The 27223-nt window shown below is 49.6% G+C and overlaps 1 protein-coding gene across 1 annotated transcript in view; it reads left to right on the forward strand.

The window, feature by feature from the left end:
• Nucleotides 1-27223, forward strand: part of LOC128895325 (protein lifeguard 2) — an 84905-nt gene that overhangs the window by 29218 nt on the left and 28464 nt on the right. The window lies entirely within an intron of this gene.

A 27223-nucleotide genomic window follows, 5' to 3' on the forward strand; every position in this document is an offset into this window, starting at 1 on the left:
CGTCGTCGTCGTCGTCGTCGTCGTCGTCGTCGTCGTCGTCGTCGTCGTCGTTGTTGCGACAGACTCCACCAGGCTCGAGAAGGATTCGGGACGCGGAAACCCCGTCCAGTACGTTTCCAGGTGATCTAACGTCGGTCCTCGATTGACCTGCCGCCGTCTCGATTTGCTTATCCCGCGAGCCAGACCTCCTCCTTCTCCCGACGCAGAGGAAAAGTCTTTCGTCTCGCTTCCGGTGACAGCGATCGTCGTCGAGTCCAAACGATACAGCGATGGGGTCCCCTCGAGGTCGTCTCGTTCAGAGGACAACACCGCCACGTGGTGGTCCAGTTCCCAGGGCAGCGGACTACCCCCCAATGGACGCAGACTGGAAAATCGTCGCGACGTTCTCCGGGTGGCAGCTCCCGAGAGGTGGTTCAGCGATCGAGGCGGAAGACGAGGAGGCGCAGCGTCGAGGGGCACGTACGTATCGGACACCACCGACGCAGCCGTCGTCGTGCGCGTTCGATTGCCGAGGACAGCGACGACGAGAAGAAGCAGGGGCAAGCCCACCCCCGCCCCCGTGGTGGCCCCCACAACCCCCTGCCTTACAACGAAAACTCGCGAGGCCGTCCAGTCCAGCTGATTGTAGGCCGACCTTGACCGCGGAACCGGGCGATACGAGCCGTTGCCTCGTCCTCTTCCTCCTCCAGTTCCGTCTCTCTAACCTCGCCGCGATCCCCGGCTGCGTCTACCTCCTCGTCGCAATCTACATCCAAACACGCGTCTATGGTCTTCCTCTTGGCGGCTGGTCCCGTCCAGTGGCTCCGGGGGTCCCGGCGTTTGTATCGCGCCGATTCCAATTCGCGTCTCTTTTTCTTCTTCCTCTTCGTCGTCGTGACAACTGTACCACCGGCGAGACTGCGGTCTCGCATTTATCCCGTCGCGCGTCGAACGTTCACCACGTGGCACGTGCGCCGCGCTGACTCGACCGACGAAATCGCTGCTAGGCGACCGCGTTCCGCCATCATCGCGAGCGGTTTTGGTAGATCTCGCGCGCGATCCTCGGACGATCCTCCGCGATGACGCGCGCCCCGAGCACTCGCTGTTGCATTCTCCGCGGCGGCAGCTTTACGACCACGTCCTTCGCGATCCTTGCCAATCGGATGTCCACTGTCCTCGGAGGGAGATCACGACGCGTGTCTGTAACAAACGGGCATCGGTCAAATTACGGTTACAGTGGGATCGGTGGGACTTAAAGTGACCGGAAAACAGGTTTATCTTTTGTTATATCGGACATTGTGTCCTCTAGTCTTTCGCCATCGTCGAAAATAGTTGAAACACCCTGTATACGAATGCACGGGTTTATCGATACTTCGGCTATCGAGATCGAAACGAAAAACGGAGATCCTGAAGCTATTGTTCGCGAAAACTCGGAATACCTTGATCCTCGAAAATAGCCTCGGGCGCATGCCATAAACGTACCAACGAAATTCTCACGTGCTCTGTTCCTTCGGACGGAACAGATGACCTTTAAATAACCTTGAAGATAACGTCTAAAAATAGACAAATAATTTCACTTAACTTTATTTCTGTAAAGCGTTACACTTTTTTTCATTTTCACAGAAACAGAAAATTCTTAGCTAAAATCGAAACGACCAACTGAACCCGTCGGTCGTCATCCATGGATCTCTATACTCTTGAAAGAATGTCTCGCGAATTCTTTAATCCTAAATTCCGGTAACCCTGGCTGTGAATCATCAGTCACGAATGCGTGGAAGTGTTCCTCGCGAAAGGTAACGCGAAAAAGTGCTCCAACGACGTCAAAATACGAACACAAGCCGGTCTGGTAAACAAGAGACGACGTGGCACGAGTCGAAGAGGAACAGAGTCCGAATGCACTGTCTTATTCTGGTCCATGGTCTCATGCTTCCTACAACTTCCTAAAATACGAGGCCCCAGGAAATAGTTGGCGAACAGATTTCGAGTGATTCGTTTCGTTCTACGTTCTACCCCTACCCATTTCGCTCTCTCCGTTCTTCCATCGCGCTTTGTCTCCTCCTTTCCTCGTGCATGTCAATATGCACGATACAACGAACAACAATGTCCAACACACGGGCACACGGCCACCCCTGTGGCGTGCGTTCACGTACGGGCATGAAAATGAAAATGTTGCCCCGCGGAACGCTCACTCGAGATTTCGAGTGGTCCTCGTCGAGTCCGGGACCTCGCGTTGCGTGAATTTATTATTTATGCAGAGCAGTGGCGGATCTAGACTTATCGAGGCCTGGACCTAATCGAGGGTCTCTACTGAAACGTTCTGTTGCACGCGAGGTTCGACGAGTCTCTTCTTTTATTCTTGGGTTGTAAGAACCAGCTCTTTATTTCAAAAGATTGTAAAAGCCCGTGTAGTTTTCGAACCGAAGAATCTATAGGAACTGAGCGAAAGAAACTTGTGCGTTATTCGTTGGTTTTATCTTTGTCTCGGAACTTAGTGTACAGGCTTCTATAAAAAGAACTGTTTTTATAACCAAAATATACTACGCAAAATTGTGTTTGAGAAGAAGCAAATGTAATCACTGTGAAGATGTATCTATTCTTGTATCGTTCACTATATGACTCCCTTTTTCAATTCAGACACTAAAACTAATTAACGAAAATTAATTAACGAGCTCCGCTTTCTGCTCGAAGGAGGCAGAAGCCGAGATTTCACTGATTTCGCGGCAGACCGGTCCTGATGGGCATTGGCGACCCATGGGTCCGTATTATGCAACCCTTGTGTCCCTTTACCAGCAACGACGCACGCTCGAACGGTAAATAATTATTCGCACTGCACAGACGGCGATACTCGAGATAAACGGTGATCGATATTCCCGATGCCACTGACAAAAAAAGAAAAACAACGATACGGATTGATATCTCGACGCGACAATCGATCGGGACGATACAGGCCTGGGTACGAAGATATTGGAAAGTTGTACGCTCCGAATAATAGCAGACTGCGAATTCAATGGCCCCACTATGCTTCTTCTGACGGTCAAAAATATTTATTTATTTATTTTTCTAACCAACGACGAAGGAACGCGCGAATCAATTTTTCGAAAATATATTTGCCACGTACGCGAGGTTCCATTAAGCGCGGCATCGTCGGAAGGGGCGAGGGAGGGAGGGGGGAGGGGGAGGGAGGGAGGGAGGGAGGAAGGGGAATCGCGAAAATCCTATTTTTATGAACATTCTCCGTCGAGTATGAATAGTTCTTGCCCACCTCTTCGTCACAGATACCGTCGCTCTTATAGTATGGCCAACATAGAGCCGCGAAAGAGGGAAAGGGGATGGTCTATGAAGAAACAGACTGAGTGGTCTGTTTCTACTGTCCACACTCTCCTAATGCAAAACTCGTGTAGCATTGATAGACGTCGTCGGTCGCGACACCCATGACTGCCCGACACGCCGTGTTTCGCGGTGTTTATTCAACGTACTCTATCGAACAGGAAATCACGAACAACGGTAAAGAGGCTACGCCACGTCTTGTGCAGCGACAGACCGACCGAATATTTGTTTACGCAGAAAACGCGAATTCCGCTAATTATAGTCACGGAGTCGAAGGGAGGAAACGGGCGACGACACTATTTTTACGAGTCTCCCGCCAGAATATTGTCGGATGTCTGCCTCGGTCTGACCGCAACAAAGTCAACGCACGATAAACCCCAAGACTTCAATGTTTTTACGATTCCTTGCACCACTCCCAATTCCAATTTTTATTCAACGCTCGTATGTAAATATCGACTACGACATAAGTATTTACAATTCGTCCAAAACTACTGAAAAACGATCGATTAACGATACTCCAAAATTCTAGTTCGTAAAGTTTAGGTAGGAAATCTGTCTCGTATCGTCCTAGCGGTCGTAAACTACATGCATGCATGAAAAATGCATGCTACGCGAGGATATCGAATGATGGAATCGTTAATAAAGCAGTTTGTTTTTAGGTGTGTGTAATTTCGTAACAATGCAAACAGTCAACGACACGCGTTCTTGAGGTGTAAACGTACGAGCTATATCGAACAATCGGAAAGTGAGGTTAGAATACGACACGAGCGCCCGCTTGGCCGGTGTCGTGAGCGGGTGTCAGCGAGTGGGAATTCGCTGTTTTCATGAGGAAAAATGTGCGCGGCACGCGTGCTGACGTTCTATTTTCGAATGAAAGGCGCGATCAGGGGACAAGAACGAAAGAGAGACACTGGAAAAGGCGAGAAGGGGAGCGAAGGAGAAGAGCGAAGAAAGCGAGACACGATCGAGGGAGCGTGCAGGAGAGACAAAGACGAGAGCAAGAAGCGAACAAGACGTAGGAAGCAAGGATGGGCAAAATTTTAAATAATATACAAAGAATAGAAATACGATACAATGAGAGTCGAGCACGTGCACAAATAATTTGCGTATTCGTTCAACGTAAAACATAATCTATTTTGTGCTCCAAAATCTAATTTTGATTCAACTATTAGTAGACGAAAAGTGTACACTATACTTGTCATAGAATGTTTTTGTCTTGATAAAAATGTTGCTCATCGCTTATACGAACTGCGAGGGAAAAGCGTGGAACAGAAAGCAACGCAGCGAGAGCAACAGCATTGTACAAAAACGAAGACAGATTGCGATGCATCTATATGCGTATGTATGCTAGAGCGAAAGAGACGGAGCGAGAGTGTGTATACCAGTGGCGTATCGAAAGGCGTGCAACGCGTGAAACAAGGGTTCCAACTGTGTAACACACGAGAATCAAACCTAATATCGGTTAGCTTGTCATTATTTTTTGAAACCGTACTTTGTTTATCCGTTAATATAAGTTTCGTAACAATTAACAAACGCTAGAAAAAATATCTTGCACGTGAATCTCATCTAATGCAATAAACGTTGCTCGATAAACTTTGTCGATTATTTTTTTTCAAAATACTCAAGGTATCACTTTACTCATTTTTGAAAATTATACGAAATTTACAAGAACAAACGTTCCCTTGAACGGACACTCCATAAATTCTATCGCACGAGGGTACGATTTGCCGGTTCACGCCACTGGGTGTATACTCTTTGAATACACGACGGAAGAAGGCGGACAGAAACAGAGAGCTAAAGGGAGGCAGAGAGAAAAAGAGACAGCGAGTATGCTGCCGTTGTAGTGTGGACACCGGCGAGGAACTCTGTGACTCGTCTCGTGCTAGGCGGCCATGCTGGGTCTCTCTCGTGTTCCGAGAATGGGTACCCCTTTACGTGCACGTCGAGAACTCGCGAATCCCCGTCGCAGAAGATTCTTGTCGCGCACACGTTGGCCAGCCTTGCGGTTTTTCGCGAACCGCTTGGGAAAAGAATCGGAGTGACACGATCGCCGTGCAAAAGAAAACAAAAACAAAGGAAAGCGTACACGCGAACACGGGGATCAAAACGAAAAGGAAAAACGACGATCGAGACGACACAACTTGCGCACGAGGCGAAACCTAGCGGGAACGGCGAAAAGACGAAAAGAAGCGAAAGGAGAGTAAAAGTAATTTAAAAAAAAAAAGACAAAAAAAAAACAAAAAAAAAACAAAAGAAACTAAAGCGTGCGAGAAAAAGAAAGAAGACAAGCACACGCACCGTGTTGACCACCACGCGTTCGGTGTTCGGGATGAAGGGAGGGGGCACCTCTGATCACGAGCAGGAACAGCGTATATACGCAGTACACGTAAAACTACGCGCGGCAACGACACACACGACGAGTGCACGCGTCTTCGCGGTGGCTCCGTGTTTTCCACCGTGTGTACCGTGTCGATGCTGGCTTTTCCTTTCTCGGCATGGACGCGACAGCAGCCACGCCAAGACGGACGAGTAGAAATGAAGCGGATTGAGCGTGGTGAAATCGTACAGCGAACAACCGGAGCCCCGAAGCGAGCAAACCGAAGATCCGTGGAGCAAGCGGTGCTGCCTATCGGATGGCACTGCGTTCAGCGCCGCGGTACGCGACCCCCGTCGGCCTTCATCGTCTTTCCTCGTCGCGCCTCGACTCGTCTCGGCGACGCTCGTCACTTTTCGCCCCTTTCCGTCCCTCGAGTTTCTGCCGCCGCGACGCGCCGCGTCGCACGCCGGGTTCTTCGCGTCTATGCTACCTAACTTCACTCGTCTTTGCTTCTCTTCGCGATCTCGCCCGAACTTCTAACCCAGTGATTCTTAACCAACATGCCGTGAACGCGACTACGCTTTTCCAACGGATCCTAACAACTTTTATATTAAAGAACCACGTAATCAAATCAACGAAATCATTACTTTACGTAACTTCGCGGACGAACATTTTCGAGCACGAACATTAATTGCGATCCTCTCTTTAGTAGAGTTACGTTAGCCATGCTCCAATAACCAAAGAATATTTTTACATGCTATCGCGATTATGACTGTAACTGTTTACGATTAAGAAACGAGACAAGTTTCTTTATCTGAACTGTGCCGTAAACTTAAAAAGGTTAAGAACCACTGGTCTAACCCCTTCTTCCGCGTGCAACACCCTCCCTCTCGTTCTTTTGTCCACCGTCACTGCCTCCGTCGCTTCTCCATCTCGCCGCCATCGCCCACTGTCACCACCACCGCCGCCGTTACCACCACCGCCGCCGTTACCACCGCCGCCACCATCGTCACAGCTGCTGTCGTCGCTCGCAGTCGTCGTCGCAGTCATAGTCGACGAGTGCTGTCGCGAAAACCGTCCGGTTTAGTAGCACTCGTTTGCCCCAGCTCAAACCGACGACCGATCGCGTGAATCGTGTCCTGCTCTAGCGCTATTTCTACGTTCAAGTTCAATCTTTGCCTAGCAGTTCCACGCAATGACCAATGGAAATCCATAACACCAGGGGTTCGACGAAACCTGTTCGTCTCTGATTTCGATGAATCTTTCCGAAAATGGTCGATTTCTTAATTACAAAAAAAAAATCACTCGTAGCAGAGCGACATGGATTTCGTAGATTTCAGTAATGTCAGAGATGAACAGGTATGCTTCTTTTACTTCTGTTCGTAGGACGCTGAAATGTACTTTGCTTCCAGGGCCTCATGTTTGTGCTCTCATGTTCAATACATGAGAAGCATAGAAGATGCATCGAAAAATTTTATCTTACACGACCCAGTACATTATTCTTTTTATCACCTAGCAGCAACCATGGCCGAAGGGTGTTCAGAGATAAACGGTAGGAAGGAACGAACCAAATAAGGTTGAGGGCACTGTCCTAGGCAATCGAACGACCGAATCCGAGATTCTATACCTATGCATATTTGGCACATCACTCGCGGCACGTTCCGTTGAGTCACCCTTTCGGTCTCAAGCACGCGCAGCAGACGTAACAGGACACATGCCGGTCGAACAATCCGAATTTCGATACGTCGCTGCCGCTGGTACGCCGATACCTTGAAATCGGACCGCTTGTGGGTCACGTTGTTTCTCCTGAAGCGTGTCTACGCCGTGATTTCGCGGCTGGGAGATGAGGGAACGAAAGCTGACAACATTGTTACAGAACCTTCCCTGGTATTAGTTCAGAATGTATCAGATTGCACGTAGAAGTGACCATATCAAATTTTACGAGTTTCCAATGATCTACTTCTAAGGTATGAAACGAACTGGTCGATGTATCCAAGTTTCTGATAAACCATCTGTGAGATACGTATGGCGTATCTTTCTCTTTGTCGTGTCGAACGACAGTCAGGTAAGTAAAAGATTCCGTGGGCGAGCCGGCGTGCACCGGATCAGCGGTAATAATTCATCGGAAAGGTTAATCGTGGAACGCCGTGAGCGCCGCAACACATTCCGAAAGCATTTCGTCCCTGGAATCGGCGCCCTTTCGTTTCGTGCACGCTCCCTTCACCCCTTGGGAAAGTGGCGGGCATCCGTGTCACGGAAATCGTCTGTTCCTTGTTTAGAAACGTGAATGTCACAGTCGTTCAGCCAATCTACCAGCTTTTAATAATTCGCCACGTAATGATTGCATGACGCCTTCTGGGTGAGAGATGTTTTCGCCGAAACTCCGCGGCAAGAGATGCTGAAAATTTTACAGGATAACACCGCCGGAGCTACTTATCGATCTGAAAACCGGTATTCGCTCCGGCTGACATGGAGTTTTCTGACGCTTCTCGATACCCAGACCCCCGGAGACCGTCCGTACCCGGTGAATATACGCAGCATCGTTAAGATTTAATCGGATGCTCGCTCCAGCTTCCGTGCTAGAGCGTACAATCCCAACGAGAACGCTGGTGATACGGTAGACTGCGAGAAACGGAGAAGGTTCAGGCATTGGTCGGCCGAATATCGGTTTTCGGATTTCTCATGCTTAAATTTTGTTGAAATTACAAAGAGATACTCGTGGGTCGACGAAGATAGGTTGCATCCACTAAAAACTGGAACAACGGAGCTCACAAATGAAAAACAACGTGAAACAGAACATAAGTCTATATGAACTATCTCGATTCTTCCAACATCACCAGTCCACCGTTGAACTAGATCCCTAGGCCTACACCCCGTAGAATGGGATACCGTCCAAGTTTCAAGGCTCGCACGCATGACTGATGGCTCGTGACGTCGTCAGCGTCGTCAGACTCTCGCCAAACGTCTGGTTGCCGGTGCCGTTGGCCCCGCTGCGGCCACCGAACCTTATCTCGGGAGATAAGAGGTCTTCGATCTCGGCCGGGTAGTCGTGTCGTTAACGGAACGCTGGCGTAACGAGAAGGATCGGCGAGCAGACACGGTTGTCATCGACCGGGCGAGACCGTCGATCCGAGAACGAGCCTCGTCGGCGAAAGGCGAAACGTGTAGGCTGATAGGTGTATAGATACGGCTCCGGACCAGACCCGCGGGGGTAGGGGACAGAGTAAGAAAGGAGGAGTAGAAAATGCAAAAATGCAAGTTTTACGCGCGACGCGCGGACACCCGGCATTCCACGGGGCATACTTGGAACCGGACACCGAGTTCGTAGAATCAGAACGGTTACTCGAGAACTATGCTATTTAAAGAAAGCCACACCGTGGAGTACCCCGTTTACTGTTACCATCAACCTTCCGTCGACCTTTTGCCCGTCACTTGCGCGGCTGGCGGCGTCCAATTGCCTCGAACCATGTCGCAACTCCGTACCTTGAGTTGACCCCTCGAGGAGGGAGCAAAGATATATCCGCTGGATCGTGACACGAAGAATATTCCGAGGCATCAGATTAATTTCCAGGAAGTCGAGTCGCTTTAGGTTTAAAACATTTTCACGTCGGTGCATTTTAGGCTTGATGGAATTTGGCACTCAACATTTCGGAATGAAATTATTTGGGGGTTGCGGTAATTTAGAATTGGAAGTCGTTGCCACACGATACCAACCTTCGCAGTCTATCGGGAAGGGACGGTATTGCGAGCGTTGCCTGCTGGCATCGAGTGTGCCAGTATAATAAACATAATATACGCTATCATTCTGTCTTTCACTGGACTGACAGCGTCATTATTTTCGCCGAAACGACTGTGACAGATTAGGCGTATCGGACACCGCTATCGGTGCCGATTGGAATATTTTTCTGCCGCATCCTCTCGCCGCTGAGAGATACGCTCCCCGACGACGCGTCCGAAAGAGAAAACAAGAACCTCGTCCATGTCCATGCGGGGAATAGATAAATTCCCTATCCGATCGCAGCAGGATCGGAGGAGAACAGGGTAAGAAAAATGGAGAACGGTGGAGGATCTTGAGATTGGCAGAAATACCGAACGAAGAGGTAGGAAATTTCATGGTGGCGAAACAATGCTGGTTGCTGCAGAACTTTCCTAGAATACGCAATCCTAAAATGCTTCGATGCAGTGGAAGGGGAGGGGCGACTCTTACGAAGGGAGGTCTCGCAATCTCAAATTGGCGAGCGTCGGGAAGGAAAGTTTGAAACGATGTGTTCTAATGCGGATAACTCGATCATACCTTTCCATTAATGAATGTTTCAACGACAGCTTAAAAAATAAGATGGCGACGAAGCGGAACGAAGGGAGACGATGAGGAACGCGCGGAGATCCAAGGCGCGATGAGAAGGAGCGAACGTAGTAAAAGGAGGTGGTGCAGAGAAACGGGCCAGGGGGGAAGAAAGGGTGGAGGGAGGGAGACGTTTAAAAGAACCTCAAAGAGCATAAAGACCAAGTGATAATCGGTCAGAGACCCTCTACCGGGGCCAGACGACTATGCACTCGGTTGGAGTGCCAGGGCAGACAACGGACAGACGTACGGACGTGCACAGGGACGAACGGACAGAACGAAGCAACCAGAACACATTGTGATGGCCTGCGGCACAGGCCTGCTCTCTTTCCTACTCTCAGACCTGTCCCCCTTCGCCCCTCTGTTTTGCTCTTCTGGTACAGTGCAGGCCATTGCCATTCACCGACGCGTCTCCGTCTCTCGTTTTCCAACCCGTGGCTTCCTCTGCTCTTTTCTTCGCGTATCGTCTCCTCTCTCGTCGTCGTCCTCGCCTCCGCCTCGTTTCTTCTTCGCCACTTCCCCCCGACCCTCCTTTCTTCTTTTTAGCATTTTGCCTCCTCGAATCTTATCTCTCGCGGCCGTGCCCATATTTCATAAATAATAAAGCGAACACGACCGAGTAACGCGCGAACGACTGAAAGCAAAACACAAGGGAAGGGGGCGAGGAGGCCCTCCCGTCACCCGTCACCCGTCGCTGATTTTCATTCTCACGGACCGCGACTCGACCGCTTAAACCCCCATTCAGCGTGGAGCCGTTCCGACTCGCTCGCTCGCTCGCTCGCTCGTTCGTTGAGTTAGCGTGCGTGACTTCGTTTTTTTCCTCGTTTTGGACCAGTGGAGACGGAGGATGGTCCATTTCTTCGCTCGTCAACTTGGACGTGGCCCGTAGCATGGGCTCCGTTTTTCCATTTTTAAGAACTCGATAAAATGATGACCCTTTTAACGCTCATTAGTGATCCCGGATGACTCAGACCATACTAGCCCTATCTACGACCCCTTGATCGATCTCAAACCACAGTCTACTTCAGCAGCAGGAAAAGTGCGAGATCAGGCGAGAAGAAATTGAATTCGTGAGAAATCAGGCCACTCTTGAATCCTCTTTAGCTTCGTGCATCGCAACGGCGGTGCGTGCAGGGTCAAATACTCCGGGGCAGCCGCGCGTAATGATCCGTGATTTAGGCTGGTTTCGTGTAACCTGTCGTACCTGGTTCTGCGTGCTGTCCCAGCGTCGCGCAGCGTTGGAAACGAGAGACTCAACAGCCTCGTCACGAATCCTTACTCGCTCGTCCTGTTATTATTCCGTCGAATACCAGTGGATACCGCAGCCAAGGCCGTGGATGGGATGCCAGAGAAGAGAGGAGGGCTTCAGCCGTCGGTGAGATCTGCCCCTCTGTCGGAATTTTTGCGGCTGCTTTTTTACAGTTACACCTGCCGCTCTCGAAGGCACCGATCGCAAACGTCACGCACCGCGTCGTATCGCGTCGTACTTCATGCGTGGAACATGAGGACGGGCCCTGCGAACGAATCGCGAGGAGCTTGCGTAGGGTGCCAGCAGCCACCGTGATGCAAGGGGGGAAAAACAGTGGAAAAAAAGAAGCGAAAAAGAATGAAGAGGGCGGTTGGTACGAAGGGGAGCCGAAAAGAGAAACCGGCGACTGCGAAAGAGAATATGCCCGCGACGAGCCCAGACGTACGTACTCGCTCTTGAAGTTGTTCTTTCGAAGTCAATGAACTTGCCCGATTATGCGAAATCAACCGCGGCGGCCTCCCGTTCGGATATTCAATCAAGGGGGGGGGATTCCCATAAGGGACGCCATAGGAATCGCTTTTTTTTTATTGGCTTCCCTTCAAAGTATTTTTCCTCGAAAAGATGTCCCGTGTGTTTCATCTCGGATAATGGAAGGTGACATTACGATATTACGAGATATATCATTGGCTCGGTCCCATCGCCATTGGTCGTGTCTACGATCTGTGTTCGTCCATCTGTCCGCTATCGTAAGTTTCCTGGAGTGCACCGCATCGCTTTCTGTTAGTCGCGCGACATCCGCGTATTCTTTCCATTCCGTGAATGCAATTACTCGTGTATCGCGCGGGTACACCTGTTGAATGATCCTCTTAATGCGTTGGCGCTGCGAAATTACCGAGTCGCGGTCGTATCCGTTCGATTCCTCGAATGTCGCGTTACTCGCGTCGCCGCTGTCATGCGATACGATACTGGCACGCGTATTGTCGCAACTTGTGGCCCACGTGCTGCCGCGACGCTATTCTCTTTCGACTTAATTATTGTTGTTGTTAAACTATCCCGATTTGTGCGTGCAGTAAATACATCTACAGGAATTCACAACCCCCTGTTCTTCGTCGAATCCGCGCACGGTTTCTTCATTCTCGACGGGAAACGTTTCACGGCGCAAAAAATACATCCTCCTCCTCCTCCCCCCCGAGCCTCTATCCCGCTACGACGGTATGCATGATTCCAGAAAATTGAACGGCTCTACGTCTGACAGGGAGCATCTATTCGACTGTACGGAGCAGACGGTGCACGCTCGTTGAAAAATACATGCTCCATGTGTGTGTGTGTGTGCAGGTACACATGGATACGCGAAAGCTCAGCAAGCGTCGAGGGTAAATTGGATTATCGACGATCAAACACGGAATCCGATCAAATCGTTCGGAAAGGGCTTCATCCTTCATCTTTATCGGTTCAACGCCGTTGGTGCGCCGTCGACCCGTGACACCGGCACACCCGCGCTCACATCCAATTCTTTCCGGTGATTGCAAAATTCCGCATTCCACCCGACAGATCGGTGTCCGAAGACACTTGTCTGGCTATCTCCAAATCGCGTTAACACCGTCGCAGCCCGCGATTCGACAATGGGCGCAGAGAGCCCAGTTTTCATGAATCTGCAGCTAAATACCGCGAGTTTCTGGCATCGGATCAAGCGATAGAATAGAAGATTCGCGTTAAAGATGTGTAGCGTGGTCGACGCAGCAAGGAAAAGCCCCAGGGTTGCAATGATGGCTGGGCCACATGACCCCGGAAAACGGTCATAAAACCCTGGGACTGACGAAGCGATCATTTTCTCGCGTCCTCCTTGGCCCTTGAGAAAACTTTCTCCTCGGGACGATTAGAATATAAAGTTGTTATTTGTTACTTCGTTCGCGTACTTTGGCACCAACCTCGTTCCACCCACAAAGACAAACTGAGCTGCTTCGAGACAACGCCTAAAACTTCTAGGGACACCATAGCGACGAGAATACAGTCCAACCTATCCTCGAATAGTCACAACTCTAGACCCACCACGTTCATCCAGCAGCCACGAAAGAGTCGTGTTACGTTTTGTTAAATCCCCAGAGGAGAAATCGCATTCCACGTCGCTGGACACGATGGGGGGTGAAGGGAGGGGAGGTTAAAACACGAAGGTAGAAAAATTACGAGAAACGCCAGAGGAGCGATAAGCCGTCAAAGGACATTTGCCGCCGCTGGACCATTCGGATCATTCCCGTCGCGTTAACCGAGCGCGTTGCCGCGATGACGAGAGGGGCAACAAGAACCAGGCGACAGGGGGGAGGGCAGAGAGAAGCGAGAACGAGAAAAAAGGAGAATGAGAAAAAAGCATCGTCAGAGCGGCTAGGTAACCGCCAGGAGTCGAGAGTTATCGTCTGGCGATAAAAGTCGATGGCGATAATAACGGCGATATACTCGTACCACCCACCCCCCTCCTGGTCCCTGGTGTCCCTCCCCCGGGTTGGTCGTCGATGGTTGTCCTTCTTACTCGCTTGTTCGACCGGGGTGATGCACTGGTCTGGCCTGCGTCCGCCTGTCTGGCTGTCAACGGGTCGTTGAACCCCCCTCTTGCCCCTCTTATATCCCGAGCGACCGGTGTCTTCAAAGCTTCGAGACTTATCGTCGTTTAAATGCAACGCCGCGGTCTCTGCTCCGTGGCTGCACGCAGTCGACCCTCCTCCTCTTTGCCCTCGTGCCTGCCCCGCAGCTCTGAGATCCCCGTTGCCCCCTGTGCTGCGCGTTACGAAAGTGGCCAACCGCTTCTGAGCGACCGATCTACCGATTCGATCGTCCTTAAAGGAAGATCGGGGCTGGGTGCAATTTGCAGATCGCGACGAATCGGGATGAAGCGATTCAGGATGCGTTTAGGAATTAAGCATGAGCGAACAGTACTTGGTACCCGCAGTTGGTCTTCCGACTACGTAATCGCAAATTGCTCGACACCGTCCTCGTTTCCCTCACTCGTGACAACAAAGGCCCCATAACTTTCCTGCCTTTCTTCCACGGACCTGTCTGATAAAAGCAACGTTTCTTCGTTTCCCTCTCTAAGTATAGACCGAAGCAATAAATCGTTCCAATAACTCAGGGGAAGAATCGAACATTGGCTCCGTTTCACCTTTTCGAACGCCTCGACGGACTCTGTTCTTTCAGTCCGAGACCAACCAAGTTTTCCGCGACTGATCTCCAAGTTTCATCTCTGATCGGTACTCCGATCTTGGCGAATGGAACTTTCTCGCGGCGCGAAGGGACAGCGAACAGATGTGACGCGTTTTCCGTGGGAAACGATTTAAACCAGTGCTTCTCAGTCACTTTTTGGCCTGGAACCTAAGAATTGGATTTGTTTCTGTGGACCTTTCTTAATTGAAAGGAAGGAGATTAAGATATCGGCTAATAACGTTGCATGTACTCTTAGGTAGGAGGGGATTGAAAGTATCCTCGTTTCGTAGTAGTCAGCCAAAAATTTGTTCCGCGCGGGGCACACGATCCCTGTTGAGAATTCCTGAATTAAACGACGCCCAACTTGCGGTTACGTCGACGTTGAACGAAGACGACAGGGCACGAGGGGGTGGTAGCGCGAGGAGCGACAAAGGGAAAGGAACGACGAAGAGAATAAAAGAAACCGAGGTGGAAGAGAAAGAAGGTGCTTACTAGAAATGGTAATAATAAAATCTGGAGGAGTCGGGAGTCAGTGGGGGTGGGTGTGGTTAAGGGGTCGCGAGTCAGGGCTGTCGGCATCGGCGGTTGGGACAGAGGGTAGGTCGACGGAGGCGCGAGGACAGAGTATTTTAACTTTTTAAGGGGGTGTACGGAGCAGTAGGAGCGGAGCAGTTCACTCGAACAGTTTGGTTGGCTTGTCTGCCGGGGGTGAATCGGGGGTTAGTCTAGACGGGAGTCCCCCGACTTCCACCGCCCTCCACAGCCCATCCTACCCCCCGTTGCGCGCCACCCTCGTCGCCACCACCACCACTCAGACTGCGAGCAGACAGGTTGCGACCAATGTCGTAACAACCCCTTCCGTCCCCCCGTCTTTCTCCTTCTCGTTCTCTGGCACCGTTTTCCTCACACCTTCGCCGATGCACTCGTCCAAAATCTCTTAACCGTTCCCTCCGTCTCTCTCGTCGACGCTCGAACCGACGAGTGGATGCACAGAAAAAAGAACGAGTAGGAGGAACAACGCGGAGGAGAGCCGGGGAAACGAGATGAAGGGCGCGAAGAAAGCGACCAGAGAGAAAGGATCGCGCGATGGCCGTATCGATGGAGAAAATGAACCGTTCCGTTTTCGGATTTCTAAACTTTAGTTGAATTGCGAATTACGAGTATGATTGTCGTGGCGATAATAAAATGCAAATGATTGGGGCGCGAGGAAAGTAACGACCCTCTAATTTCACCTGAACTTTTGTTGCAATATTCACCGTCCAGCGTGAGAGTTGTATCCTTCAAAAACTATCAGTACGCCAGTTATCAACGAATGAAGCACACGTAGAGAATGTTTCGTAACAGGTATGCGACAACAACAACGAGTCCGAGAAATGCCAGTTCAAAATGGAAACTCATGATCGCGAATCCAAGCAAGAGATGCGATCAATATCCGAAGTATCATCGTATCTGGAAAAGCAACGCTCGAGAACCTTTCTCGCGAACGGGCGAGGATCGTGGAGCGCGCGCGAGTCACTCGACGCTTCAAATGAGAAACACGATGTTAGAATACTAATAATAGAGGCGCTTATTTGCACGACAAGCCGCGTTCACCTCGGTAACTGACGACGTATTTGTGCCGCCTGAATGGCGTAAATAAATACGGGCTCGAAATTCGCGCGTAAAGGCGTGGATTCCCGCGATCTCGAGAATGCTTGGGAACAATAGGTTGCGCGGATCCTTTGGCCCCCGCGTCTACGGAGAATTTAGGCAAACCGAGCGTCCGACTGGTCCAACTTCTATTTCGGGAGGTTCGATCTCCCACGCGCTCGAATGTTGGAAAGTTTGAAACAGGAGTCAAATAGATCGACTGTATCAAATTTAAGGAATGGAACACTTGCCACGAGCTCAAGATGGAGTGACAACTGGAAGAACAGATAGACGAAATTGGTTCGCCCATCTGTGAGAAGCTTATATACATTGGGGACAGCGAGGTAGGTAGATATAGAAAAGACATTTGTTACGTAGGTACTCTCAGGTGAAATCACCTAAGTTTTAGGGTCTGAGAGCATGTAAGCAGCGGTACGGTAAATCATGGGCACAGTTAGCCTTCGTTGCACAGTTTTCCATGGGTGTACGTAAAAGATGGCCACTTTAAATGTTATTTTGATGTATGCTCGCGAGCGGTAAATAACAGCGGGGGCAGCTCTGTGGTAACTTGAAGGACAGACTGCCTTCGAGGAATACCTCTAACAATATAAATCATAACTTGAATATGCCCCTGTACGAACTAAACCAAACCCGCGGTGGACGGTATGCGATACCTCCTCAATTGTCGATACCTCGACGGTAATGTTTCCAAACATTCGCTACTTTATCGCTCGATAAACTTCAGATCGGAGTAGGTGACTGCAATTACCCCCGCGGTTGCAATAATATTTTTACTGCACATCCGGCTTACATAACGTGCCAGTATTTTTCAAGTACCGAGTACCTTACCGAGCGATAAAGTCGCTCAAGTGGTATGAGCGCCGTTATGCAAACTTAGTTGTACCGTTTATCGCCGAAGACAAACTGAAAACTCTAACCACTCGATGGGGCGGTCGAATGACCGTTATTCGAAAAATAGGGAGACGATAAACGGGACGACGAAGGTATCCTCAAAGGTGCATCGCGACTTTCTCGGTTGTACGCGTTACGCACGTTTATGCGAATAAACACCGTGACGGAACTCTCAAACCTCGAGCGTTCGAACGTCGCATCGGCGGAATCGTTAAGTAATAATATTTTCTCCAACAGCCTCCAATAACACGCGCATTCAGTCTTTGCGCGATTCTAAGGGGGACGTGTGACTGTGCGCGTACTTGTACACGTGTCCGCGACGTAGAAGCACGTCATTGTTCCATCGCCAACGGGCAGCAAAACCAGAGATACAGTAACAATAACATTATGCGTGTAAACAATGGTGCAACGACCTGGCGAGGATCACGCGATCCGGTCAACGAGTGCACAATGCACCCAGAGTGGCCGACGTGAGCAAAGGTATAGCCTGGACAAAATCAACTGTCCATCCTACGTTCGTTGCGAATAGTATCAAACGCGACCCCTACTTATGTTCACTCGTTTGTTCGCGGAAGTGCGAGTCTGCGCGAGCGGTGTCTCGGTTGTTGATCAAGTTTTCTGCTCCGATTCGTGATGATGACAGTCGTCCCCCGCCTATATCCCTTTATTCTCTGACATCGCCATTTGGAATGCCGTTGAGGCCCACCGACCCCCTACAGCTCGGGTACCTCAGGATCGCTACACCCGTACCATAGCCACGATCTAGCTAAAGCCCCTGAGGGTATCATACGATGCTCGAATAAACATTACTACCGTTAAAACGTTTCCTCTAAATTGGATACCGTGACAAGTATCTACTCTTTGCTCGTTGCTTGTAATGCAAACTGACGTATTCCCCGCACGGCTGGCGAATTTTCCTCGCTAGGAAAAGTACGAGCACACGAGACGGTCTTGACGTGAAACTTCTTTTGTGGCAGGGCAAGACGGGGGGGCCAGGGAACGAGCGAAGGGCGAATTCCCTGACAGAGCCGCGATGCAGCCTCGACGCGAAATACGCTCACGATCCCTTTGATCTCGATAGCGACTGTCCGCCACCTTGTAAAGCGTATTGAAATTTTCCAGGAGCAAATCGCGTCGATGTGTGGCCGTGGCTGAATACGGCCGGGCGGGTTGGGCACAGCGCAAAGCGATGCGCGGAATGTAATTGTCGGGCTCACGAAGAATGCACGACCGCCTGACAAAGACGTTGTTACTATGGATCTCCTTTCTCATCCTCTCTTCGTACCCCCTCGCTAGCTCTCTCGCGGCGATACAAGGCGCTCCTTGGTTACCAGGACTCGCAGTTATCACTTTTAACGATCGATCGTCGCCAGGAATCTTGTGGGCGACTTGGCTGTCGGTTATTAACATATCACGCCTCCCCGACGTTCGAAGGAAAAACGCTAACATGTCGAATGGAATCTTTGGTGACGCGGCGGAATTCAACTGTGCTGAGATCTGAAGGAACTTACTTTTGAAGGAAGAGATCTGAGGGTATGATTGCTTTTGGGTACTTGGGTGGTCCCCAAGGATCTTGGAAGATCGAGATATCGAGAAATTCACGTGTCCCCACCATGGACCACGATCGATTGAGAAATGGTACGTCGATGCTTGCTGACTTCCAGGAACTCTAATCTTATCTGATACCGGTCAAGTTAAGATGTATGTAAAAGGAGACGATAATACTATTCGGAAGTGTCCATCTAGTGTACACCCCGGTTGAAAAATCTTTTCACAGAATTGAAAACAACTCGATACCCTGCATGCTCTACTTTCTCAGTAAAACCACACTTTTGCTTGGCGTTGTAACTTTATTTGGTCTACTAAAGTTGGCAGCGAACAGCCACGCGAGAAGTGGGATTCCTCAGACGGTGTACACGTGTTGTTAAGATGTTTGCCTTTCGCGGTCCGCAGCTCTAGGCCGTGACGCTTATTATCCCTTGCACTCAATCATAATAGAAACGAGACGGGACCGCGATCGCATCGGGCTCGCTGATTACGAACCCGGGGAAAAAAGCGCAACCAGATGGTATTTGTTTAGTCTGGAATCGTTGGTCTGCTAACGCAGGTTTACAGTTGCTCGAAGCGTTCCCTCGGCGAGCGTGACAGCCTCGCCGATGGCGAGATTCGGGCCAAAGTTCACCGAAACTTGCCGTGAAAGAGATCGAACGAGCGCACGTTTCATCGTGCCGCTGATGAACGATCGATGGATCCTCCTACGCGATTCGCGAGAAATAAACACGGTCATTCCCGCTTTCGAACGAGGCGAAACTGTGGAAATTTACTTGAAAGCGGGACACACGGCGATTTTTGTCCATCAGCTACTCATATTGGAGAATTTTATAATACTAGTCGGGTCTAAATATTTGAAAAATAATTGCATTTAGAAAGCACGTATCCAAGCGTGAGATCGAATTACGCGCCAGTCGCGGAGATGGTGCGGGTAATTAGGTGTGCATGGGTGTATGTTTGGAGAGGGCGAATCAGGAAGCGTGATAGATGGAATGTTTGTAAACGAGTGTATGATTGGCAAGGATGGAGACAGAGTGCGATGAAGAATGAGCGCGAGAGAGAGAAAATACAGGAAACGGTGAGCGAATGTGAGGACGAATGTTGGAATGTAAGGAGAAACGAACGAAGTAGGTGTGAAATAAAGAGCAGCAGTAAAGTCGTAAAGGAGTTTAAAATTAGGCCCCGGATATTTCCTACACAAGTCACAATAATTCGAGTTTTCACACGAGAATGTTGAAATATCTATTTTCATTGCCAACGATCACGAATCTCAAACGCGACCAATATTGTTTCTGCGTGGGCGTTAAAGAAATGGCCAAATGAAGATAGAAGAAGACTGGTGCAGGAGGACTGACCCTCTGGAAAGAATTACGCGAGAGCAAATCTGCTTCTCGTTTCGGTCGCGAGTATAATGCCCCACACCAGGGAGAATTAAGTAACGAGACGATCGTTGCTCATGAATATACAAAGAGAACAACCAAGACGGGCGAGTTGATCTTGGCATAAAACGCGATTAAAATTAACTCGACAATAACCTGCGCCGCATTAACAATTTATATTTCGTTTGCGAGTCGCACACACTCTCGAGACTGCCACGGCATTGTACGGTGAAACGGATCCCTCCAAACGAGGTCTACATTAAAACAATCAATTAGTCGATATAGGGATTTTATCTGTCACTGAAAATTGTATAATTGTACAAAAGTGTATAGTCCAGACCTTACCTCATCATTTGTTCTGTGCAACGGCGAACTTTTTCAGCAGAAGATGATTCAACGCAACTGTGACGGCATTAAACGTGGATGCGCGAAGATTTCTTGCATTCAAAGAACCAGCACGATAGCCGAGAGAAATACAATTGCTTTCGAAACGATACTGGACGCATACAAAACTCGACGAATAAACAAAAAATGTGGAATAATATTTGTGGCATTGAAATGTGATAAAAATTGGCGAGTCGATAAGAGCGTCGTGGATGGTGTTTTCGTGTCCATTCCAAAGCGATTCGCGAGCCACAGTTAGGAGGACGCTCGTGGTTCATACAGTGTATGGAAAGCTAAGAATGGGGACGATTTTAGAAACGTAGCGTGTCGGTCGGAGAGTAAAATTAATCAAAAAAGGACGAATTTGATGGCTCCCTCCTTCGCGCGAACGTTCCACGCGGTCGTTTCTCCCTCCTTCGCAAACGTTTCCCGTAATTCTACGCACCTCGTCCCCTGGAGGCGGTGGATTCCTTCGCAATATGTTTACGCAAAATCATCAAAACAACCCCACCCTCGGCACTCGGGGCCGTCGAGTATCCCAACGTGTCGACGAGTCGAGAAAACTTGTCGAGACGGTTTCTCTTTCCCTCTCCGTGTGTACGCGACGGTTTCTCACTCTCTGGCCCTCGCCGTCCTCGTTCTCCTTACTCTCTGGAATCTTCCCCGAATTTCTCCGTGTCCTGCATTCTTTTCCTCCGGCGAATGTCACGCCAACAACAAGCCCGAATCGCAGAAATCCATCGAGACATCGCGCCACGGTGGAGATATCTCGCGAACGCAGGGCCAGCAGGTCAACTTTCAAATGCCCACCGGGAATATTGAAAACAATCGTCAGAAGTCATTGCGTCAAGATACTCGTCGATGCGTTGCATCGAGTGTTCTAAAAATTGAAAAAAGAAGAAAATTTCCCATACAGCGAAGGTTGAAACATTGCTGTAATCCGAAGAATAAGCTGAAAGTATGTTAAATATATGGAAATATAGTTCGATTCGAAGTGTATGCAAAAAACATATTACGAAATCGACTGTTTAGCGTAAATAACGATAATTTTAACGATTTTAACGAAGTAACAGTCCTCTATTTATAGCCTCCCTAAGTAACTCCTCGAGGGTAAATCGAATCCACAGGACGGATGCGTTCCTCGAGCGTAGGTGTAAACACCGCGAGGAGACAATACGCGGTGCGTTCGGGTACTTCGAGACGGGCGACGCGAGCGTTCACTCGCATATTTTTACGTGGCCAACGTGCAGCTGCACCGCCGTCGCGAAATATATGCGTGACCTTTAAATAGTTTCCCCTGTGCTCGCTGCACGTGCCCGCATTTCGAGCGAGTTCGCTTGCGTAAGTTCCGTTTTGCGATGAACGCGATCCCGTACCCTCTCGGTGAACGCGAGACGTTCTCCCTACCGCGAAATCCGGTTATCCGCGCGTGCGGGGTTCGGTAAGTACGCACGAAAATCGAATTGCCGATCGACGAGTCGCGGCACAAGTTCCCAAATACGTCGTACGACACTGAGATACGATGCATGGGCGATAGAACGCTTTCAGAAGTACATAGATAGATAGTATCTACGTAAAATGGAACCGAAGGATCCGAGGCAGCTATCGATGCAATTATCGAGGTTCTTGCGATAAGCAAAGAGACGAATGCAATTAATAGTTCCAACTACCGTTACCTACAATTTTCACCTCGTTAAAAATCTCGTGCCTCGTGATGGGGAACTTCGTTAAACCGGCGATTGACTTGCAACAGAACGCTGTAATGTAACTGCTCGCCACGAATTGTACGGTTCGGCACCAGCGTTACATTACAAGGTCGCACGCCCGTTACCTGTGGACGCGTGTGCAAGCTGACGGTACGAGAAATCTGGTAAAAGAGCATCGAAGACGACGAGGACGGCGCGTGAGAAACGAGATTAAAGGAAAAGAGCGGAGAAGCGAATCCAATCGGCCTCGTCTTATTTATTAAAGCAAAGAGTATAGAGGCAAGGGTCGGGCGGATGCCTCGGCCTTTAGAGGCCAGCCACTCTTTACGAGCGCAGACTGAGATCGTCGTAAACACGTGCAGCTACCGCTCACCGCGGATTCAATTGTTATTGCCGTCGTCGCCGACAGAAGGCGAACCCACGGTCGTCTCTTTTATCCGCGTGGTTGTCTTCGCGTACACGTGAACCGAGGAATGCAGGAACCGAAGTGTGCCAATAATAATTTGCAGGGGAGCCTGTAATCTGCCACGGCAATGGCTTGTATAGCTCTTCCACTTGGCTTGTTGCTTCTCGCGACGACTCATCGATGCACCGGATAACCACTTTTCCTACATTTATTTCCCCGACAACTTTGTAGAATTTTTTCTTGAAAATGAATATCAATGTTTTTCTGTCTGAACACTATAGCGGTTTTTTCGGCCTTCTTAAATATAGTTGTCAGGATAAACCAATGAATACTCGCCCAAAGTCGTAACGGTTCGCGGCGTAAGCTTCGCAAAGAATGCTTAACTTGGACAAATAACGAATCGAGCGTTATTTGCTTTCAGTTTCGTCGACGAAAGAGAATCGCTTCGTACCGAGTTTGCTCTACGACGCGCCCTTTCCAAGTTCCCCGTCGCGAACTTCGGCCTTAAACTTATTAAAGGGTATTTAGAAGTCCGGCCCTCTGTTTGCCGTGTCAAGGCGGCATACCCGATCCGTAGAAATTTAATTAGCCGGCACGTACCAGCGCTGGAAACGTCGGTTCAACGACTAAAATTATTTTCCACAAAAGAACTGTGCCCCTATCGCTGCTCGCTGATCTTCAAGGCCACGAAACGTCTGTCTCGCATCGCTCCCCTCAGTCCATAAAAATTCAACGATGCACATCTACTCTCGTGTCTCCCTTTCTCGTCTATGTGTACGCGCGTGTACGTGCACGCGATTAAAAGCGCGCGTGTGCGCGTGCGGTGTGCACGCCCGTCGCGATTAAACGATAATAAAGTTCACGAATGGCCTTAAATGCCATTCCTAATTTAAACGCATGCGTAAGAACGCAAACTTAAGGATACGCGGTTCTTAAATCCCTAGCCTAACCTTTCCTGGCGAGCGTGTAGCCGTGCGTTCTCGATAAACGCGTACGCACGGTTTACTCGATGAGTCACGTGAATCATGATAACGCGATAAAAGCTACAAAGTCAATTCCGCTCGTGGAAAACGAGCCACCCCGTAGCCGACGTGACAATCAACACTTGCGATACCTGTTTTAAAGATAGAATTTTAGCTAAGAATCGAAGAAACTAGATTGTTCACGCTATTATTTACGTTGTAGAATCAAACGTAAAGAGAATCAGTTCTTTCAGTCATCATTCATTGTGTCATATTTCTGACTTTTGATCTAACATATACGGTAGGATTCGTCGCAATCGAATTAAATAAAAGTTAATAATCGAAGGAAGCAGAATAGGGACGTACGCGTCACGTAGCTAGCAATTTCCCGCCTAACGCCATCTTGGAATAGCAGATAGGTAATGGAGATGTAAAAAAAGATGAAAAGCATGCATTCGAGTACCAACGAGTACCTATCCGCAGAGACACAAACTACGTGACAAGTTATTTCGTACATGATTTCTGTACGAGAAAATGCGTTGATCGCTCACCGAACACGCTGGGCCTCTGGTTCCAAATTCGTAGATCAACCTTCGTTCCTCTGTCATGCGCTAGTGTCCGAGATCGCTGTCACTTGGCCAGTCCAACGGTCGCTTCCCCGATCCGTGATAATCAGCAGCGAAGGAATCACGTACACGTTTCGTCTCATTTTTCCAAGCACTCCAAACGACAAAACCCGCGTACTTGGAAAAACCGCGAAACCAGACGCCGATCAAGGCGACAGCGGCGCCATCTAGCGTGACGTGGGGGAAGCGCTGATTCCATCGGTGTTCGGCAATTTTCGTGGCCAAGGGACGGAGAAAGCCGAGAGGTTCCTCGGCGCTGGCTCGACGCTCGTTGTGTGGACGTCGTTTCGGGTTGCGGTGGAGGGGGCGTCTAGACGCAACGTCACGAGTACGTAGTTTCCCCCCTGAACCCCCGTCGATTCTGGTCCCCTCTCTTCTCGGTTCCCTCGTCCATGTACTTCGTCGCCCCTCTCGCTTCCCCGCGTCGCGATGCCGCGCCGATGACGATCGCAGCCAGACACTCCCGTGCGAGGGGGCAAGAGGGGCACCGCGGGGAGGGAGGCGAGGGTGACTCCGGCTTTTTGGTTAGGAATTGTTGCCGGTCCGCGCACGTGTCTGCGAACTGCATCTGTGTGAGCGAATGAGGATCCTAACGCGGACTGGTGTGCACCGTGGGGCAGAGAGCAGGACAAACCGCTACGACCGTGCGAGACGGAACGAGGGAGAACAGCGGGACGCAAAGTTGCGAACGGAGGAAGAAGGAATATACCTTGCGGATTTGTATCAGCGCGTATCCGATGATTCACCCAGATGGAGGGTGCGTCAAAGTAGCCGCGAATTGAGTTTTCCTCGGGGCACATATAATTCTAACCTCCGCGCCCCTCGGCGCCCTTTGTTCCCTTGTGCTCCGTCTCTCTTTTCTGTCTGCCTTTCAATCTCGCGCTTTCAACTAACCGCCATGTCTCGACACGTGCCGGTCAGATCGCCGAGGGTTTTCCCCGCGTGTACGTACGTATTCGTTCGAAACCATAATTCCAAACCCCTTCGATACGTGCATTTATTCATTTCGCTCCGTAAATCCTCGATAACTCGAAGAAGAAACGGAAGTTGACTCGACGACGGTACGTTACTTTATGTCTCGTGTTTATATCAATTGACCTCAGCCATCCGAGGCACAATTCGTCGGTTACGGACACAGAACCCAACGGTTCTTCGGATTCTAACGGTTCAAACATCGATCGACTCTAACTTATTTTAATTTCCTTTACGTTGCGGTGTCCTTGCGCTACATTTCGCTCAACTTCGATTTACTACGGTTTCGACTGTATTCAGCAATCGAAACGTGTCCCTGAAAAATCTAAGACTCGCGGTACCCATGCCTATGCGCTCACTCGTGTCGCATTCACCGCGGAGAACGGCTTTTTAGACTTTTTTTTTTTTTCTTTTTTTTTTTGTCGAGGCGAGCGAGGTGTTAGCCACTCGTGAAAACACTTTCGCGCGTTAAACGGTTTTGCAACGATGAATAAAGTGCCCTCGCCAACGCGCTTTGCCCGTGTTTCAAAAACGATTCCCCGACGCGGCCGCCCGGAACCGGCTAATTACGACCTCTGTTTCATTCCGCTACGACTGAGAAACATCTTGCCGCCCCTCCTCCCCCGCCGCCCTCTGGCCCTCCGGATGAGAGAAAATTTGAATTACAAGCGTAGCCAACGATAGCTTTTGTTCTTCCGCTTTGCTACCTCGTTCCCGCTCCCCGTCATTCTCCTTTGTACATATTTATTATGGTTTCTACAAAATCAAGTAACACTCCAGAGACTCGTTTTGCAAACCCACGCGCTTTTAACGAGCGAACCGAAGACGATGGAGAAATTAAATCGCGAGTACTCGAGGGCACCTACTCGATAGGTTACACTTTCCGCGTGACAGATGTACCTTAATTGTCGATTAACGAATGAATAAAACATTTCCATTAACTCTGGTTGGTCCGGGAAACGACACGACCAAGCCTGATGCCAAAAAGATGGCATACAGAGAACGGTGCCTCTCAGGGATAGAAAAAGTACAGTTTCTCGGTACGTTATCGCTTTATGGATCGGTAACATATCGATCGATGTTAGTGTAAATTATTGAAAATAGGGTTTTCAAAACAATATTATTAAAATTGATTACATCACCAATCGATAAAGAGTTAAATATTCGCTGTTTTTTATTCATCTATTATTCGAAAATATTTTGCCCTGCGAGTGCGAGGCCCAGCTCGTTCCGTGATACCGATTGATCGAGATTCGGTTTCCCAACTCCGCCGTCCACGCGGATCCACGGTGCTCCCGTATCGAACTCTTTCGACAGCCACGTATTTTCTGGGTTATTTCGCGTGCAGACCGTATATAATCCAGACGCAAAGCTCTAAATGCGGCGAACCTCCTATTTAGACTCTCCAGTTGACTCATACCCGGCTATTTCGGGTAACGGCGTGTTTTCGTCCGCGCGTACACGCTCGTACGTCCGGGACGCGCGCGTGAACGGCTCCGCTCGCGGCAGATACGCAAGCTCGCGACGGAAACGCACGCTCGCGTCAGGCACGCACGCACACCAGTGCCCTCAGCTCATTCGTTTCCACGCGCGAGTTACATCATATAGTCTAAGAGCCACTGACGATTTTACTTGCGCCATTTCGAAATGTAAATAACCCTTTTGTTTATGAAAGTCTAATGAAATGACGAAACGATTGATTTTTAGTACAGTGATAAATTCCGTGTTAACGTATAACATAAAATATTGCTAGACGTTTCGGGTGAAACGTAAGGGGTGCCAGACGAAATTGCATTTTCACAAGGGTGACTTACGTCAATTTGCGCGTCTGGCGTTCCCTATGTTCCGCGCAAAACGTCTGACAATATCAAGAAAAAACGCACGCGCGAATTGCATCATCGAACCGTGGGGGTTACGAAGGATTTCAGGAACACGAAATATCGAAAACTCGTGCGACCGAAAACGAAGTCACGGCCACGTGACACGTTATTCCCGTGCACGTTGCGCGAGAGACACGATGTTTCTTGTTTTCTCCATTTAGTTTGGCTTTTTTTACGCGACGATGCGGCAACCCACCGATTCGTGTCTCTCCTCTTACTTGTCTCGCACCGTCTCACCCGTCACGTCCCTATCGCGTTGCGTGCTGCGCGTTCTACGCGTTCTTTTTTCCACGCTTTTCAATAACTCGTTCGAGCACGACCCCTATATTCCAGCTCCACCTTTTTTTTCCCCCCTTCCACACCATTGGTCTTCCGCGACAACGAATGCAACAAAACGATTTCCTCGATAA

The sequence above is a fragment of the Hylaeus anthracinus genome, unplaced genomic scaffold (genome assembly GCF_026225885.1).
Source record: "Hylaeus anthracinus isolate JK02 unplaced genomic scaffold, UHH_iyHylAnth1.0_haploid 5, whole genome shotgun sequence".
Lineage (NCBI taxonomy): Eukaryota > Metazoa > Arthropoda > Insecta > Hymenoptera > Colletidae > Hylaeus > Hylaeus anthracinus.